Below are 18,833 nucleotides of genomic sequence, written 5' to 3'. Positions count from 1 at the left end.
CCCTATCCCTGCAGGTATTTAAAAGATGTGTAGATGTGGCATTTAGGGACATGGTTTAGTGGTGGACTTGGCAGTGTTAGGTTAATGGTTGGACTTGATCTTTTCCAACGTAAAGATTCTATGGTTCTATGTTTGTATGAATCTATTAACTAACTATTAACTGCTCAATTTCCTTTTGGTGAGCAAAGCATTGCTGAAGTCTTTAAGACAACTTAATAACAAATGAGGTCCGATAATAGAGTTATCTACAGAAAACTAAGACAGGACAAAATGTAGGAAATCAAGAGGCCAAGGCCCTGGTGAGTAACAGCACAAAAATACAAGGAAATGCATTACTTCAGAAGCTGCAAGAGTGACATTACTTGTTAACTAGATATTCACTGAGACCAAATCAGACTAAAGCTATATCACTTGGGGAATCCTGGATGAATCACTGTTAATTCGAAACCGATAAGGCCAATCTGACTACGGCCTGTAGACAAATGTTTTGTCTGTCAAGATATTTATGATCAGGTCTATGGTCCAGATTTTAGAATATGATTTCAGGGCACAGACATTGTGTAATTTAACAGATATAAATGTTCCATACTAGATGATGACTGGGAAGTGAGTGTTGTTAAATTATGTGTTTATACTTTCCATCTTGTGCAATAGAGAGGAACAGAGACTGAAGGGAATAATAGAACCACTAAAACTGCTGTCAAGGAAAAGGACAACGAAGTAATGATTTTTCAGGGAGCTTGGGTCTTTGAGTTATAATATGACTTCAGAAAAAAAGAGCAACAAACAACTTCAGAGACCCACAAGCATCCACATATTCATCTCGTAAAAGGGCACTGGGGTTAAACCATCTAGAAGCTGTCTCTTCAATTACTTTAAAAGGCTAAAAGAACGCTGATGTTTTTCTAAGGCCTTGTTACACTGGATAGTCCCTGCAGGTGAAAAAAGATAATCAGACTGACAAAATTCAGTGAATGGACAGTTAGTGCTCTGTACTGCACAAGCCAACAGCCTGGAGGCAAGGGAGGAATGTCAAGTCCCAGTTTATTATTGCTTTGCTGGGCTTGTTAACTGTTACTTTTTCCAGTTGCATAACATTGATGATATTTTGGATGTCACTTGAATCTATTCCTGTATGCTCAGCTCCTCCTAAATGTTTGCTTTAAGCACTGTAGCAAACTGCAATCTCAGTTACCACAGTGTAAATCAAGAGTAATTCTAGTGCAGGCACTGGAGTGACATGGTATGAGGCTAAACTCAGTTCAGAAAGAAACTCAGTGAATATATGCTGTGAATTTGTTTAAGTGTCTTTTCTGGCACAGAGGTATATGTGAAATTACCCCTGAAAAACCTTTATATAGGTATGCAATATCTCTACAGCATGTGTGTTGGTTCTTCCTCCTGCAAACAACAAAGCTATTCTTTCCCGTGCTCCTGACTCATCCAGTCATTCTCCCACTCCCAGATTTTCTACTACACTTGTGTGCCTTGTAAGGAACAGAGATGCTGAAAAAGTTCTCTAAAAATATCCCCAAGAATTTTAATGCCATAATGAGAAAAAATTATGGACATCTTTTCCATAGGTTGTTACACTCAAAATCTTGTTTATGGGCAAGAGAAAGAACACTTTATATACATATAAAGCAAAGATTTTATTGTTAACATAACTGAAATCTAATAGTTGATAGCCAGATCATTATTACAGGAAAAGAAAAAATTGATAATACACTTAAAATTGTTAAATGCACAACTCTCAGCTTCTACTCCTTCTCCTGGTGTTATGCTCACCCTTCCCCTGGTCCTGTATTCTAAGTATTTTTTTCTGGCGTTGGTGTGGGCGATGGAGCACTACTCTGAATTGTTAGTATTTGGACTCCTTTGCCAAGACAGACTGATATGATGTTCATGTTGATAGTTTCTTTCTCCTCTCTCTACAATCCACTTGGAGTCATTTTCATATGTTTCATAGCATGCTCTTTCTTCAGTGGCTTGCAACTCCAAGTTATATCCAAATTGGCTATATATGGTGCTTTTTATATATGTTAGGTACAAGTTCTCTGTTCTCTGTTACCCCCAGGATCGGTTTTGTCCAGCTCCATGTCTGCATTTTTTTAATTGATCACAGGTAAGTTCTTTATAGCCAAGGGATGTCTAGTGAAAAGCCTATGTCCCATCTCTTATCATCCCATGCCTATATTCCTGTATGTTGCACCCTGTTTCCACACTTTTCAAGGACTCTGCTGTCATATCAGACCTGTATTTCTCCACCCTACATCACTTCTACAATGGAGTGACTGCATCAGTGGACAAGGGAAGAGCAACTGATGTCATCTATCTTGACTTCTGTAAGATCTTTGAGGACATGGTTTAGTGGTGGACTTGGCAGTGATAGGTTAGCAGTTGGACTCAATGATCTTAAGGGTCTTTTCCAACCTTAATGATTCTATGATTCTATGATTCTATAATCTTTGATGATGGTCATCCACAACATTCTTACCTCTAAATTGGAGAGATATGGGTTTGAAGGGTGGACTGTTTGAAGAAGGAATTGACTGGATGGCTGCATCCAAAGTTATAGTCAATGGCTCAATGTCCAAATGGAAACCACTGAGTGGTGTCCCTCAAGGGTCTGTACTGGGACCAATGCTATTTAATATCTTCATTAATGACACAGATGGTGGGATTGAGTGCACCCTCAGTAAGTTTGCGGATGACACCAAGTTGAGTGGTGCAGTCAATACACTTGAAGGAATTCCATCCAGATGGACCTTGACAAGCTTGAGGAGTGGGCCAATGTGAACCTTATGAAATTCAACAAGGCCAAGTACAAGGTAGTGCACCTGGGTCAGGGCAATCCTCAGTATCAATACAGATGGGAGGATGAATGTATTGAAAGCAGCCCTGCAGAAAAGGACTTGGGGATACTGGTGGATTCAGACAGAGCAAACCTGACAAACTCCAGGCCTGAGCCTTGCAAGCTCGACATAAAGTTCGTAGACTGCTACTAGCAATAAAAATACTATATGACAAAGCTATATAGTATCAGATACAGCTTGCAGTTCCTGCTCTGGCTTATACTTTGTGGTTCTTTGGAAAGAAGTCAACAGCTGATATGTGATATAATGGTCTGTATCCCCTAAGAAAATAAGCTACTAATATTTTTTGCATTATTTACTTTTGATTAAAAAATTTTGTTTTTTTCTACTGGGAAGATATCATGTAGTCTCACTGCTTCTCAAATAAACAGAGAAATATAGAATCCGTTTGTCATTGTCTACATTTGCTCTCATGTAAAGACCACAAAAATATTAAAATAAAACAAAGAAAAATAAGTTTATTGGCCGCAGCCCAAAGCAAGTGAGAAGAGCTACAATGTATTGGAAGAACTGAAGAATGCCAGTTTCTAAAATGCCTGCAGCTATTGAAAATTCTTTATAAAGGGCTAAGTAATGAGATCTGTTTTTCTGCTGTATTCTATTCTTGTAATTGATGCCATTTCCCCTGCTCTGCTCTTTGCTGTCTGCCTGCTTCATCATGAGGAAATATTAGCTGAGATAAAGTAAGTTTAAAAGCACTATGGAAATCAGCCAACTTATTTGGTTTCCTAAATTGGTCATAGTATAAATTGCAGGAATAATAACACAGCTTTACTCTTTTTGGTCACGAAAAAAGCTGCACAAAGTCATGCTTTCAAATGTGAGTGTTCACAAAAATTATCAGCATTATTAACATTCTTGATCATATCATTACACATTTGTGCTGGTTAATTAAGCTACTTTGCAAGTATGTTAGCAAGTAATTGCAACTAAAAGTTTCTGCCTCATGGAGAAAGAAATGAATTATTAACCTGGTATTTTCAATAGTCTGATAGTGACTAGGTTCCTGTGGATCTCTTGGATGTGTTATAAAAACACAGCAATGGATTTGTAGTGATTTGAATTTTTTTTCCAATACTTTCTATAAACAAAGTCTTAGGAACATGGGTTTAAAAAATAAAAGAAAATAAAGGTGAAATTCTAAAAATATAATTTCTCTAGCAGCCAAACCCCTTAGTGGACTTTCAAACCATGAGTTAGGCACCTAAACTATGTGGAGGGAAGAGTTAAACATGTCAGAGTCCTAGCCATACACCTTCATATTCATATTTCAGTACCTTCTCCTAATTGCATACACCTACACTACATTTTGAAATAATTAAACATCTAAATGTCTGTTTCTTCAAGGTACTGCTAGATGGGGTTTATAGAACAGTTAGACCCTGAGTAAGTATTTTATTCTCTCCTCTTTCTGCATGAACTCTGAACCAGTTTTCATATCTCCTCCTAGATTCTTTACTCATTATAAAGTTATAAGGCACTCTGCTATCATCTCTTTCTCATGGAAAGAGTTCCATTTCCATGCCATAATTAAAGACAGGGAGAAAAAGAGGCAGAGAGAAATTAAAGACAGGGAGAAAAAGAGGCAGAGGATATCTGGTATTCCAGTAGGCTGTTCAGAGAGTCACTTGGGAGTAGGAGGCAGAGGTTCCAGCTTCCTCCAGGTACTGTTCATAGTCTTATGTTGTTTTACAATGACTGTGCAGTGTTAAAATATATAACTTGTCTTACATGCACAGTAATAGAGCTCAAACAAGGGAAAGGGCTTCTGACCTGCTTCAAGCAGCCCTAAGGAAGATGGGATTTTGCTTCACTAGATTTGAAATGGAGGCAGTTGCATCCAGAGTACATTGCAAAGGCATATAGCAGCCACAGTCATAATTTTCTGCAGCATCCAGTACCACAAACATTCTCTGGTGGGTTGGGTAGAGGGCCACCTAATTTGTTGATTCCAGTACACCCTACTTAGTATGAAAGCATCATGGTGTTTAAAACTGCCAAAAACCAGAATTTTATATCCCAAGTTAATTTAAATAAAGAATATTTTAGACTATATTCGATTTTAAGTGCTTCCTTGTTTTATATCATGCATGAACAAGAAATTTGTTTTCTTTAAGGTTCAGATACAGGCAAGTAAACTGTCCTAACCTTACGTGCCTGGGTTCGTATTTGGTTCTCAGTCATAGTAGCCAACTTGATTAGAAAATATACTATATCTACTGGCTTCTGTACACAGAATTAAATATATGTGTCAGGATGCATCTGGACACCTTTCAGAGACTCTTCACAGTACATCAGTTGGAAATATCCTATTTTGGAGGGAAAAGTGTTCAGAACAGGCAGTAGTTGAACACTTGAAGCCAATCCATGGTTTGACAGTAGTATCGATGCATCCATTGAATCCATTTGAGGAGGTGGAAATGTCAACGAATAACTGATAAGTCCCTAAACATAAATTAGCTAGTAGTGAAGTAAAAAAAAAATACAAAAATTCTAATATATAGAAGAAACCATAAGGCTTTTATGTTTATTCATGTATGCATTTATTACAAGAAATAGATCTGGTAATTATGTATTCTATTGCTTTTCATATTCTCCCAGTCAAGTAGAATAGTAAATGAGTAAATAAATAAAGAGGGCTAAAATTTGAAAACATCAATATTCCTTCATATTTGGACCAACTTTTAAAAGCTTTGTTGCTAGATATATATACAAAAAATTATAAATAAAGCCTCAAGCATATGTGTTCTGCAGATGTTTACCAGAAGAAATGCACGAGAAGAATATGCTTATTGTAGTCAACTTTACACACTTCACTGGGTTAGACCTGTTCAACCTTGGTGCAGACCTAACTGCATTGTACATCCCAGTTCAATCAACTTGCCCAATTTTACTTTCAGATCTTTATTGTAATTGACAGAAGAAAAATTGTATGGAAAAGACTTTTGTGAAGGCTATATTTTTCAGCTTACTCGCCCAATGAAAAAAAAATGTGGAAGCGACTTCCAATTTCAAATGGAACAAAAGAAAACCCAGATCAAAAAGATTGTGGTTTTTACTACAATTCAAGCAAATTTAGTCCTGAAATATTATTTGGGGAAAACAAACAAACAAACAAACAAACAAACAAACAAACAAACAAACAAACCAACGAACCAAAACAGGAGTTTTTCAACTTTGCAGGGTTTGCTTTTGGTTTTCTTCAGCTGAAACTTGGCCATATTGAGCAAGAAGAGCCTGAAACAGTTACATTTTGTAGCAAATGTATCCGATAAAACCCAACTTCCAGCTGTGGTCTCTAGTTAATACATTGATCTAGGACTTTGGCCTCAGTTCCTGGTTTTTCCAGGCTCAAGTGGCCTGTGCAGCCTTTGCCTATCTCTACAAGCCCTAAGGAAGAATTTAGAATACTTTCTTTTACCTTTCAGGGATTAGTTTCAGTACATTTAAATTTGAATATATATGAGTTAAACTAGTACAGCAGTGAAGAGCACAGAGCTATTATAAAGGTGAGCTTCCTGAGGCTGTTGAAGTATAAGATTTCTGACATAAAAGATAAAATATGGAAGCTCAGTTTTGCTCTAGTGGTTACACTAAGATGCTCCAAAAAGCATATGTAGAATTTATAGAACCTCTACTATACTCTCCAATCACTTTCTGGATTGTATAAACAACAAGAAAGAAAATCTTCATTGTCATTTAGTAGCACCTAGGCTTGATGATTATGCAGCAAAGACAGATACGTTCTAGAAGGTAGATTCTGTCTGGAGTAAACTAGTTAACATGTTGGGCAAGCAGGTGATAATTTGGAAGCCACAAGGAGATAATTTGGAAGTTAATACAGCCACATCAAAGTAAAAGCGCCAATGAGTGTTATCAAAATCTGTTCATTATTTAAAAGTTCCTGTAATAATTCTGATTTGTACAATATTTGCTTTCTTTTCATATAACATATCATCTTTGGCTATAAAAATTTCCTCCAGTGGCTAGCATGTTACATTACATTTATGAAAAAGTGTTAAATTATCTAAATGAAATGTTAAAATATCTGCTTTCAAAGATCACTTGGTTCTTAAACTCATATTTTCAAATCTGCTCAGATGCCTAAGATTTATATTTGTGTAAATTTACCTACTGTTCACCACTTTTTTTTTTTTTTTTTTTTAATTTCACCACTATGTTCCTTTCACGATCCTGCTGAAGTACTTATACAGAACTTAGGAAGATCTTATAGTCTGCTAAAACTCCCAAGCTCAAGCCAGTGTCCTGGAAGATCTAAAGGAGTGTTTAGAACTCAGATATCCTCTCAGCAGTTTCAACAATGAGGCTAATCTTGCTAGGCTTGCTAAGCCAAAAAAGGTAATTGGGAAAGAAATAATATGAGAATGAATAGCCAAGCCAATGTTTAATAGTTGTGTCACTAGGTTTTCTGACTGATTTGAAATAGACATCTGAAATGACATCCTTGGACAAATGTTTGCCACTGTTGTTGATGCTGTTAGCTATATAGATTTGAACCTCTGGCACTGCAGGAACTCTAGAGCATGAACCACTAAAACGTGAATAGAGGAGCAAGGTCTGAATTGAAAGGTAGACATCTCATGACAAATTTAGCTCAACTTTATCAGGGAATGAAATTGCCACACTGTAAATGAATGAAGCTAGACGAATTTTTCTCATTGCCTGATTGGATCAAATTCTAACAATATAATAATAAATATTTATATTAGAGAAATCTGATATATATTCATCAGTGAAGATCAGTGACTAGGCATAGAAAACCAGCTGAACACAGTTCAGTAGGACTGAAAAGGTGGAATTAAATCTCAGGAATGGCAGGAAAGTTCATGAGGATTTGAGATTAAGCTGTATAAAAAGTAGCTATTTAATGAGATTTATGTAATAATAACTTCAAAACAATTTAAGAACAAAAGTTCCCATTGATTTAAACAGGATCTAAGGTGTAAATATCTTCAACTAGATAATAGGCATATATGATCACTTTTTGACTACCAAAGAGGTTTAAAAATCCTCACAAAATATTTCCAGAAGAGCAAGTTAATTAGGTTTTGACAAATTTAATTTTTCAACTCTAACATTTTTTAGAACTCAGAAATCTTTGTGCTGTTTCAGTTTAGGAATTAGCTGAGTTCACCACATACTGTCTCTTAGTCCAGTTTAAAATTACTTAAAACTTTTCCTGTGTGGCGCAACGTAAGAGGTTGTGGGTTTTTTTTTTTTCTTTCTTATGAATAAGAGACAAGCAGTTTTGCAAATCAGGTGATGCATTACAGTTTAAGTTTTAGTCACTGGATCATATGCCTGAGCACCTGCTTTCTTGTCTCATACATATTACTATATTATTTGTTCATCCTCACTGAAAATGACTATAAATACCATCTCAAATTCCAGCAGCTGCTTGAGTTACTTATGCAATATGCATGATACTGTGCATACTAAAAGAAACTGCCAATTGGTAGAATTCTGCCTTTGATATACCAAGTTATTTTAAAAAGAGAAGACCACCAAAACAGGAGTTATAATTTTTGTTTATGAGCGCAAATAAACACATTGTGACCACATAATATAAAAATGTATCTGGAGAGAGGATGAATTGAAGTACTGAGATTAAGAAATGCAAAGGTAACTCTTGTAGGAAACCTGGGTTTCCTGAAAAGAAAGAACAAGAAATATTTTATGCATATGAGAAAGGCCTTTAACAAGGCTTGAAACATGAATCATTAGAGATTTCAATTAATGTGACATTAAGTACTCTGGAAGGATGTGTATTCCTGGAGGTATGATATGCTTTCATAGATTTCTGAGAAATCTTCAAAACCAGAGGCTTTTAGGAACAAGACTTTAAAAAATGAACTATTCATTATAAATAAGTAGAAGCTTATCATTTTATTACTTATTTTGATTTAGCTATCAGCTGTGAAGAAAATTCCTGACATCCCTTAAAGTATCTTGAAAGTTTACAGAAAGTTACATTTCAGAAATAAAGAAGGAGGAAGAATGCTATTTAAAAAGAATATTGGTCTGAAAACAATTACTTGCTTGTTGAATGTTCACGTCAATGATTAGTCTCATAAAACCTTTCTTCATTTAGCAGAAAACAATGGAAGTTTGGAAGTAGTTATAGAAATATAGTCAAACCAATATCAAAATTAAATTAAATAAGTACTTTAAGAGGAGAAAGATCTAACAGAAAAGAGGAAAGATTGCATAATGGCATTCAGGCACAAGAATGAACCATAATTAAAGTACAAAGAGGATTAATGAATGTTGAAATTCAAATGTGAAATAATATCTAGGGGATAATTTTGTTTAGGTTCACATTCCATTGAGCTTTTTTGTAGGATAAACTGATAGAATGAAGAAGGAAACCCTTCCCTTACACATATCTTATGAATAATTTATTCATTCTACAAATGTATTATAAATATTGTACAAAATTTGTCACTTCTTTCTTATATGTTTTAGTCCTTCCCTTACACATATTTTATGAATAATTTATTCATTCTACAAATGTATTATAAATATTGTACAAAATTTGTCACTTCTTTCTTATATACTTTAGTCCTTCCCTTACATGAAGTCCGTAAAAACTTGCTGTGGATCTGAATGAACAGGACTGTTCTTCAGCCATAAAATTTCGAGATTTTCTTACTCAGTTTTATGACAGTTCAATGTCATCTGCATTACTTGGACTATATAAAGAATATTACTTTTGTGAAAGAGAACTAAAGAAGAAAAATCAACAGAAAATATATGTATGAAAACTGATGCTCACAAATTTTCTTTAAAAAAGCTTTGTCTAGATCTTTACTGAACCTTCTTTGGTAAAGAAAGGGAATTAACATTTTAGAGATAAATATTCCTTTAGTGCCTGAGAGAGAAAATCTCTCTAAGAGTTTAGCCTAGTCACAAACTTATTAATACTCTCTATCTGGCTACAGCATACTCATTTTGCCTAATTTTAAGTAGTCGTAGTCCCCTCTACTTCTTTCAAATGCTTACTTCTTTTTTTACCCACACCCTTTGCATCTGGGAAATGTTGCTGCTATCTTCAATGGAAGTGAAGCTTCAACATTGAACATGACTTTCAGGATGCCATACAGGTAAACTTCCAGTAATTTCCATAAAGGATTCATAAACTTGTAAGGTGTGAACTCAAGGCTAGACACAGCAAACGATAAAGGAATTGCATGAGATGAGAAAGGCAGAAGCCGGTCAAAGACAGATAACAAAAGCAGAACAGGAAGCAGTTGCTCAGCAATTTTTAGTACTTAAGCCTATTTTTAGTTGTTAAAAATTGCAAGCTTTCCAAGATATAACTTGCCGCAGATGGCAGTTCTCAGGTTGAAGTTATGAAAAAAAATGTGATGCTAGACTTGTGTTAAATCCTGATGACTATCTTACTGATAGTTTTTTGGTTTTGAATAGCTCAAAAACGTAAATATCTCACATGGATCCCTAGAGTCAAGATTACAACATGTGGCCGTTAGTGTACCTGAGCTGACTGAAATGGTTTAACAACCCATATCTCCAGCTGTGTGAAGAAACAAGTGACTAGGAACTACCAGAGCTGACATTGCTGAGTTTCTCACGGATCTAGCTGCCTAACGACACCAGCGCAATCCTAGAGTACAGTAGTTGGACCTATGAAAAGCCAGTACAGACTCTGCAAGTCTTTGGCTTTTTAAGGTATGTATATCACAGCCACTTGGCTTCTGAAGGTTTGAGTTTGTGACTCATAACATCCAGGGGGCTTAATACTACAATCCAGAGAGATGTGGCAGTGAATCTTGCCTTTCGCTTCACTTGTGATCTACTTTTAAAAGATTCTTTCTTGGTGTATGACATGAAGGCTATAGGAAAAGGAGCTTTTACTCTCTTTTTGCTCTCCTCAAATGCTGCATTGCCTAGACGGAGTTTGACAACTCTGACAGAGCTGATGTTCTAAGATAACCGTTCAAAATTCTCTTCCTGCCACCTATCTTTCTGCCTCATCTACTGTCTCTTTATTCATATCAGAATTGTAAGGAAATTGTAAGGAAAACTCATGTTTGATTTCACGTTTGTACAGCACAGTAATTAACATGTGTTTGTAGGGAAGTCTCCAAGGTACTAAAAATGCAAATATGAAATTATAATTTATTGGTTCAGTGCAGTCTGAACCAACAGTGCTCTAAGCAGTTTAGCTGGCAAAATTATAGTGCAATAGTATAAATAACTTATGTTCTTGTTTTCTGTTCTTTAATGAACAGCTTTATTTTTCATTTATGATTGCCAATTTAGAAAAATGTTGTGAAGTACTAGAGTTATTGTTCATTTTTTGATGAAACATTTTAAAAACAAGTGCAAAAACTATTATCTAACCAGTTTCCTTCAGCAAGGTAGTGGATTTTGTTTATTTTCACTCAGTTTTTTATTCCAATGCATATGTGCAATATTCATTATGTCAGCATTTATAAGTGTACTTTTTGCTATCAAATGAAGTGTAGAATCCCACATGTTGACTGTGGTGTTGGCAGCATCACATAATACTGAGGGAAACTCAAATTTCCCATTGTAAGATCTCATTTTCAGTTGATTGCTACTTTTCCAAACATTAACTTTTCAAGCTGAGATGTTTTATGATATGTGTGACAATATCAAGCCATTGTTTCTGGTGGGTTTTTTTACCTCAGGAGACAGTCTTTAAGTTTATGTCTTTTCAACAGCATCCCATTCAAATCTTCATCAAAAGAAGGCAGATGAGTACACTAAATTTAGGCTTCTGTTGAGACAGGGACTTTCATGTAGTCCTAAGCATTCTCAGAACCTTAAGAAAACCTAAGTAATCTCTGGGGTTCAACCCAGCAGGTTTTCAGACAGTTCTTTTAATGCATAACACAAATATTCAGTTGTTGCAGCCTTCAGAATAACACAGCTGCAGGAGCTATGGATGGTTCCTGTCTCATATCTAACAACCTAGGAGCTAAGGAGTCATCCATGACAAACTGGTTTTAAAACTTCTGTTAGCTGAGGTAAAGTTAATCAGGCAGTTCCCAAGACGCATACGTTAAATATTAGCCCATTTTCTTTAGTGACCCCCTGATTCTTCTGCCATACCTTTCTGAAGTTATGCCATTATATAGGAAAACAAACAAAACAAAATGGTTCATGGGGCGAAATGTTGAACAAGCAAAAGGCAACATGACAGCTTAATGTAGTAGTCGTCAGAGTATCCACATGTTCAGAGAAGTAAAATTTTAGAGTTTCTAGTCCCTGGGTTGCCCTTGCCTTTGGATTAAAAGCCTTTAAATTTAGAAATACAATAAGCAAACAAAACATGCACAGGGAAGTGCTTAGAGAGATGTTTTAAGAAGCTGGAGAGGTCTGAAGCCAGGAAGGGCATGGAATTTTCTGCTCTCTTACTTCTTGAACAGAGGCTCTAAACGTTGGGTTATTATAAAAAGTTGAAGGTATCTCTTTCTCCTTCTCTACAATTAACTACATTTTCAAGCAAATACAGTACTGACTTCATTTCTGAAATGTTCTGAATCTTCTGGCATGATGTAGATTTCATCTAATCACATCTTAATAAATCGGGCCCCTGAGAGAATGTAATTTTCCCCTACCTAGCTGTTCATTATTTTTTTCTGTAACTCAAGCAGGATGTAGATAGCCATCTGCTAAGATGCTATATGCTCTAAAGAAGATCTGATGGCCAGAAGCAGGGAACAGTGATGTGTTTACTGAGTTTTAGGTCATTCCAGGGCATGGACCTGCTGAGCAGAGAAAGTACTCAGGTTTTGTTTTATTTAAGGTCTGAACAAGTCCTTTTTTGGATCTGTGCACTTAGTGATTAAGACTAAGAGTAACCTTTATTTTATGATCTTGAAGATCCAGTGTGTGGGAAGAATATTTTACATTCATAGGCAGCATGTATTTATGTGTTTGTTTTTAAATTCAATCAATATACCTGGCACTATTTTCTGACCATGAAGCTGACTACTCTGGAATGGTTATCTTTTCCATTATAGTGTCATAGTCTTAACTCTGCTATGAGCACCTAATCCCTTTATTCTTGGGCAAAAGGGTATCTCTAGCCAATACTAACCTCTGAGCCTTGCTTGGGATTTGTTTGAGGAAAGTTTTGTGAATCCAAATCAAAGCTAAAGTGTGAGTTTTTAGCCTGTGTTGTAACTAGGAATATTCTCCCAATTTAAAGACAAACAAGTGCCAGTGTCTGGAAATATTCCCTGATGTCATTTAGCATACTATTAGAAATGTAGGCTGTTCTCCAACCAGTTCAGGTTCACTTCAGAGGAAGCTGTGAATACAGCATTTCAACAAATATCTTGGCTGTGTTCTCTTTAATAGATTTTCGAGAAATTATACATGAAACTGCCAAACACAAATGTCAAGTTTGTTACAACTGCTTTGTCCAACATTATGTGCAAACTGTGCAGCAAATGTAAGCTTAATACACAGTTCCAAAATTAATATTTGACTAACTATAAAAGATCATTTATAATACTATAATCTCCTGGCTCTAGCCACTTAATTCTAAGATTCAGTAAAAAAGGGAGACTTTGTTCTTCCAGATAATAGGTATTCTATACTATCAAGATTCACATACAGAACAATTCTATTTCTGCACAGAAAAAGGCAGAGATCTTTCAGAAAATATGAAATTTATGGTCTCATAAAGACCATATTGCAAAGAATATATGTAAACAAATTAAAGAATTAAAGAATACATGGATGAAATAAAAGCTATACACATGACATTTCTCATTTTATAACTTTTGAGGGCTTAATTTGTAAAGTTAAGAACTTAAAGAAGAGAATTTGGGGGTTTAAAGTCATCATAGGTATATGTGCATGTACATATATATGCTTATAGACATATTGGCTGATGTTACAGTTTCAGATTAAAGTGTATATTAGATTTGATCAAGGGAAATTTGTGTATACTCAGACGGGCAATTGACTTACATTATCAAATCCAAATATCAAGGTATACAGTAAATAAATTCTGGTTTAATATAGCATTCTCTGCTAAAAATTCTCAGCATTAAATGTCAGGAACTATCAAATGAGGTCAGAAGATGATAATTGATCCTATTAATATGCTGTGACTAGTTGGGGAAAATGAAGCACTTTCATGCTATATGGATAAAAGTGTTACCTGTTGTAAAGCTGCTAACAGAGCCATTTGCAGAACATGCTAATATGAAGCTTTTATCATGTACCTCATATATATTCTGAATCCAGTGCATGATAGAAGCTAGCATCTCTTTTACATTCTGTTTAACATTTCCTTTATTTATAGCCGTTTTTTAAGCTACCTGTGATGAGGAATTAGGACACAGACTTTACTGACACAATATATTTGTTTTTTAGGAAAAGGACAGTTATATAAACCTATTAGCTGAAAAAAAAAAAAATTAATCACCCTAAAAACTGAGAAAGTTGCTGTTTTTCAGAAAAGTGCCATTCCATATTGATGCTAGTTTAAAAAAAGTCATTATAGATGAATCAGTACTTGTAAAACACAGCACTTCATTTTGTTTTCTGTTGTGACCAATTTGTGAAAATGCATTCAGAAAGTCTAACCTTAGATTATACAGTGAGATCTTCGGAGGATATCTTGCAAGCTTTTGTCAAAAGCTCCTTGGGGGCATAGTATTAAGTCAGGAATCATGTTTTAAAATAGCTTTAAGAGTTTCAGTTTTAACTTCAAAATCCACAGAATTACACTTAAGGCAGGAAAAATTCTTGTGTCTCTTTGACTTTTCTATTTAAATTAACGGCTCTGATGACTTCTGAACAATGACATATATTAATGTCATCAGTGGAATCACATGAAACCACTTCGACTTTTACCATGAGCTGAAGCATACCTCAGGATGTAGGCTTATTTCTGAATTATTGTGTTTTAGTTGCCTGAAATCAGACTACGTTTTATTTCAAAGGTGCATGAAAATATATATTCCATAAACTAGTTCTTCACACTCAGAGTACTTAATGCTAAACAAGCTTATAGAAAAAAGTAATCCAAGTCTCTAATTCATTCTTACTATTTTCAGTGTCTAAAAGAGGTATAGAATGGCCTGTTCATGAAATCCAAATTTTAAGATGAGAAAGAAAGAATGAACATGATATTAAATTTTAGAAAAACAGGGAAAAAGGGGAAAAAAAGTAAAGGTAAGGCAAAAAGCATGTGTGTATGTGTGTATATATATATATATATATATACACATACTTGAAAATATATTATATGACACGATATCATACGATATGATATAACACTTTATGCTTCATATATTTATAGCATAAAGTAAGCATAAAGTAAGAGATGTAGACAGATACCAAAGCATTCAGGCAATAAAATTTTATACATTTTACTTTTAGGAAAGCTAAGCAAGCCAGAAGAAGAAAGCTGTCATCATGAAACTGAGAGGAAAGGGAATCTTGAAGAGAGAAATACAGTGCAGTAGAAATGAAGTTATGGAGGTGATGACAAACATGTTTGTAATCATTGATGTGATAGGAGAAAGAAATGGCAGATCAGCATTCATATCAAATAATGATGGAAGGACAGAGTGCAATTATACTTTTTCTTATCTATAATTAAGATAATAGTGTTAATAAAAGCCTAAGGAAAAGTATAAAGAACAGAAGTTCACCAAAAATAATGGAGATGAAGAGGTCCATTACTGCGTCACACAAGGACCTTGATGACTTCATAAATGACTAGTATTTGCCTTGTATGTCAAGACCAAATGCACATCCTCTGGCAGCTAAAATATAGTGACAGATATTTGAGAAAAAAGTTAATAAATTACTGTATGGCAAGAGTTCACTGACAATTCTAGAAGGGTAGGAAGATACAGCTTTGTTTGAGAAACTGGCAGAATCATGTGAAGTGTTGGAATTATTGCTTTTGGGATGCTTTAACTACCTGGTAAGGTACTGTGAGAGTCAGGACAACATGACACATATGGTAGAATTTTGCCTCACCTAATTCTGGGTAGCTATATAAATGGTTATCAACTAAACTACCTCTGGGAGAATAAAACCCTGGCTTAGATCACATCACTTGCAATATTAGAATTGTCTTTGTTTCTTTAGTGACTACAAAGACAATCTAGGTGACTGGTGTAGTAGCTGTTGGCAAGGAGGTAATGTTTTGTGAACTGACTCCCAGTGAAATTTTTTCATACATAGTGATATGTAACACTTCCAGAACAGGTTGTCCTACATTTCATTAAAAAACTGGGAAGACTGAGAATATCTTGAAGGAAATTAATTTAGGTTAGAGTGGTCATAGAATGAATGTTCATCGTTCTTGTGTTAAGGAGCAAAAATAACATGAAGATGCAGTGTATGAAGGAATTAAATATTTTCATTTACATTATTTTAGTAGAAATATAGAAATAGAAATATTTTATATTGTATCATAGAATATTAAATTGAAATAATAAACTCTGAGAGTATGTACGACATCCTAAGAAGGAGGTCAAAAGTGGTAAAGAAGTCTCACAATATTGTTCATTTTCAAGGAACAGTATTGAAAACACACACACAAAATGTCCTACAGCAAGAAAGCTTGGACATATTTTAGAAAACCAACTTGGCTAGATCAGGATGTTTCTTCATGAATCTCAAGCACAAAAAAGATGCATAGAAAAAGTGAAGCCCAGGACAAGGTAGAATAATTTGACATGAGCAAAATCAGAAAAGCCAATGCACAAATGAAATGTCCTAAGGAAAGAAGATACACAAGCAATTATTTTGTAAAAATGTTAATAGCAAGATGGAGACTATGAAATTGGTAGTAATGACAACAAAAATTAAGTAAATTATATCATATTAAATAGATGAACACAGACCAGGTGGTAATTACAATAAGAAAGATAAAATCTTAGTCAGGAACAAGCAAGAAACAACTTTTAAAGTACTCAGGTAATTTGCACATTTTCATTTTATAGGTTAATTTCCTAAAAAGTCATTCATAGAATCATAGAATCATAGAATACCAGGCTGGAAGGGATGTCAAGGATCATCTGGTCCAACCTTTCTAGGCAAGAGCACAATCTAGATGAGATGGCCCAGCACGATGTCCAGCTGAGTCTTAAACGTGTTCAGCATAGCAGAGTCAACCACTTCCCTGGGGAGATTATTCCAATGATTGACTGTTCTCATTGTGAAAAACTTACCTCTCGTGTCCAATCGGAATCTCCCTGGCAGTAACTTGTACCCGTTACCCCTTGTCCTCACCATGTGACTCCTTGTAAAAAGGGAGTCCCCAGCTTCTTTGTAGCTCCCCTTTAAGTCCTGGTACATGGTGATGAGATCACCTCTAAGCCTCCTTTTCTCAAGGCTGAACAAACCCAGCTCTCTCAGCCTAACCTCATATGGCAGGCTTCCCAGACCCTTGATCATCTTGGTGGCCCTTCTCTGGACCCCCTCCAGCCTGTCCACATCTTTTATGTATAATGGGGACCAGAACTGTACACAGTATTCCAGGGGTGGCCTGACAAGCGCTGAGTAGAGTGGGATAATGACTTCTTTATCTCTGCTGCTGATGCCCTTTTTGATGCAGCCCAGCATCCTATTGGCCTTCTTGGCCACAGCAGCACACTGTTCACTCATATTGAGCTTAAAGACCTTGGCTAACGAAATCTCAGAACCAAAGCCCTTTATCTCTTGAGAACTCAGGGAAACATGGTGAGATATTCAAGGACTGGAAAAAGCTCTATGGTCCCTATTTTTATAAAGTCAGAAAGGAGGAAACAGTAAGTATAGATATACCTGGTTAATATCAGTTCCTGAAAAATTATTGGAACAAGTAATCAAACCAACTTTGTTTTCCAGTTTTGCTGTTTTCCGTGTATGCATGGTTAGCATGAATAGTAATTGTAGCACAGAAATTCGAGACATCTGGTGGTAAGGATAAAACAGTACTGCACTAGTTTGGGAAGGCTCTGGAGCCTCCACAACCACTGTTAAAAACAGAGTAGAAAGAACATCTGCCAAAAATGACTTAAAGCTATTTAAACAGAGACTGAATTAGATACACTCATGGGCTCCCTTCCAACCCAGGAATTCTATGAATTGAGTAAAAAGATTAGACAGAAAAATGTTCCAGTACAAGTAAAGAACCATTCAGAAATAGTGTCTATGTAGAAAATGAATGAAATGGGTTTATTTATCTAATTTATGTAATGTTTTAAATTCAGTAGCAGATGACAAAAATAACATGAATTCTCCTTCCCTTGATTCTTAAACTTACAATCAATAGAAAAGACTTCAGTGCATTATTTGTAGTATTTTAAACTACTCATATCATTGTAAAACTTAAAACTGCATGACTTTCCATAAATAATCAGAATTCTAACATTACAGTTTACATTAGCTACCTCATTATTTCATTTCTACGTGCTTAAAATTCTTTTTATCTTGATTGCAGAATCATAGAATCATAGAATCATTTAGGTTGGAAAAGACATTTAAGATCATCAAGTCCAACCGTTAACCTAGCACTGCCAACTCCACCACTAAACCAGGTCCCTAAGCACCACATCTACATATCTTTTAAATAGCTCCAGGGATGGGGACTCAACCACTTCCCTGGGCAGCCTGTTCCAGTGCCTGACTACCCTTTCAATGAAGAAATTTTTCCTAAACCTAAACCTCCCCTGGTGCAACTTGAGCCCATTTCCTCTTGTCCTATCATTGTAACTTGGGAGAAAAGACCAATCCGCACCTTACTACAACCTCCTTTCAGGAAGTTGTAGAGAGTGATAAGGCTCCCCTAAGCCTCCTTTACTCCAGGCTAAACAAACCCAGCTCCCTCAGCTGCTCCTCATAAGACTTGTGCTCTAGACACTTCACCAGCTTCATTGCCTTCTTTGGACACGCTCCAGCACTTCAATGTCCTTCTTGTAGTGAGGA

Source organism: Nipponia nippon, unplaced genomic scaffold (genome assembly GCF_047370975.1).
Source record: "Nipponia nippon isolate SJK-2023a ecotype South Korea unplaced genomic scaffold, ASM4737097v1 scaffold_1, whole genome shotgun sequence".
Lineage (NCBI taxonomy): Eukaryota > Metazoa > Chordata > Aves > Pelecaniformes > Threskiornithidae > Nipponia > Nipponia nippon.
The sequence above is the reverse complement of the archived record's forward strand: the minus strand, read 5'-3'. Positions refer to the sequence as shown.